Source organism: Propithecus coquereli, unplaced genomic scaffold (assembly GCF_000956105.1).
Source record: "Propithecus coquereli isolate 6110/MARCELLA unplaced genomic scaffold, Pcoq_1.0 Scaffold5, whole genome shotgun sequence".
Lineage (NCBI taxonomy): Eukaryota > Metazoa > Chordata > Mammalia > Primates > Indriidae > Propithecus > Propithecus coquereli.
The window spans coordinates 11,347,450-11,349,503 of NW_012150840.1; the positions used below are offsets into that span (position 1 = coordinate 11,347,450).

Below are 2,054 nucleotides of genomic sequence, written 5' to 3' on the forward strand. Positions count from 1 at the left end.
ACTAGGGAGTGGAAATTACTCCTTGATCCGTGGGCTGCAGAATGGATGTTGTGTTAGCAGGCATGAAAACAACATTAATCTGCTTGTACTTCTCCGTCAGAGCTCTTGGGTGAGTAGGTGCGTTGTCAATGAACAGTAATATTTTGAAAGGAATCTTTTTTTCAAAGCTCAGGTCTCAACAGTGAGCTTAAAATATCCAGTAAACCATGTTCTAAACAGAAGTGCTGTCATCCAGGCTTTGTTGTTTCATTTGTAGAGCACAGGCAGAGGAGATTTAGCCAAATTCTTAAGGGCCCTAGGATTTTCGGAATGGTAAATGAGCATTGGCTTCAACCTAAAGTCGCCAGCTGCATTAGCCCCTAACAGGAGACTCAGCCTGTCCTTTGAAGCCAGGTATTGACTCCTCCTCTCTGTGAAAGTCCTCAGTGGCATCTTCTTCCAGTACAAGGCTGTTATCAATGATCACAGCTAGATCTTCTGGATAACTTGCTGCAGCTTGCACATCCGCACTTGCTGCTTCACCTTGTACTTTTATGTTATAGAGACAGCTTCTTTCTTCAAACCTTGTGAACCAACCTCTGCCAGGTTCCAGCTTTTCTTCTGCAGCTTCCTCACCTCTCTCAGCCTTCACAGAATTGAAGAGACTTAGGGCCTTGCTCTGAATTTGGTGTTGGTTTAAGAGAACATTGTAGCTGGTTTGATCTTCTATCCAGACCACACAGACTTTCTCCATACCAGCAATAAGGCTGTTGTGCCTTCTTATTATTTGTGTGTTCGCTGGAGTAGCACTTTTAATTTGCATTCATAACATGGCTGTTTGGCACAAGAGGCCTATCTTTTGGCCTGTGTCAGCTTTTGAGTTGCCTATCTCACTAACCTTACTTATTTCTAGATTTGATATAAAGTAAGAGTTGTACAACTCTTCCTTTCACTTGACTAAGCTTATTCATTCTAGTTTTTAATTTAAAGTGGGAGACATGTGACTTGTCCTTTTACTTTCAAGTTTCACTTGAACTTAGAGGCCATTATGGGGCTATTAATTTGCCTAATTTTAGTATCGTTGTGTCGTAGTGAATAGGGCGACCCCGGGAAAGGAAAGGAGACAGGGGAATGGCTGAACAGTGGAGCAGTCAGAACACACACATTCGTTGATTTTGCATGGGCATGATTCATGATGTCCCTAAACAGTCACATTAGTAACATCAAAGATGACTGATCACAGATCACCATACCATATATAATAGTAATGAAAGAGGGCTAGGCATGGTGGCTCACGCCTATAATCCCAGCACTTTGGGAGGCCAAGGCATGAGGATTGCTTAAGGCCAGGAATTTGAGACCAGCCTGAACAACATAGCGAGACTCCATCTCTACAAAAAGTAAAAAAAAGAAAAGCGTTGACATATTGTGAGAATTACCAAAATGATCCAGAAACAGCAAGTCAGCACATGCTGTTGGAAAAATGGCACCAATAGACTTGCTCCATGCAGTGTTGTCACAGACCTTCAATAGGTAAAAAGCACAATACCTGCAAAGTGCAACAAACAGCATGTATTGCTATTAATGTCAGGTTGAAGACAGGGTTTTTCTTCTCAACACCTTATAACATTATTATGCATGTCTTGGCTAGCATGATTAAACAAGAAAATGAAATAATAGAATTGTTGAGGGTTCTAAAGTGCTAAACAGTAGGGCTTCTTAGCTTGGCAGGAATAACCGGTGTAGCCACATCTTTCATTGTACCACCACCACCGTCATCTGAGGCTGGGTGTCATGGCATCAGTTTCTTTCAAAGTCGTGCTTTTCAAACGTGGATGGTGTATATATAGTTTTTTTAAAGGATAAAAATTATTGTATAGTCTGATTTAAGTTATTTAATATAACTTAAATATGTGACTATATACAATTAAGTATAATCACTTTTTAGTCTTCACATAATATAAGGAATTTACAAATTAAATGGAAGAAAGACCACAGAACAAAATAAAAATTAACATTAACAAATGATATTTTGTTTGCATGAGATTGCTGTGGGTCTAATTCTATATTTAATC

General features: G+C 39.6%; 1 protein-coding gene across 1 annotated transcript in view; it reads left to right on the forward strand.

Moving 5' to 3' along the window:
* PCNX (pecanex homolog (Drosophila)) overlaps window positions 1–2,054 on the forward strand; it is a 188,010-nt gene that overhangs the window by 151,053 nt on the left and 34,903 nt on the right. The window lies entirely within an intron of this gene.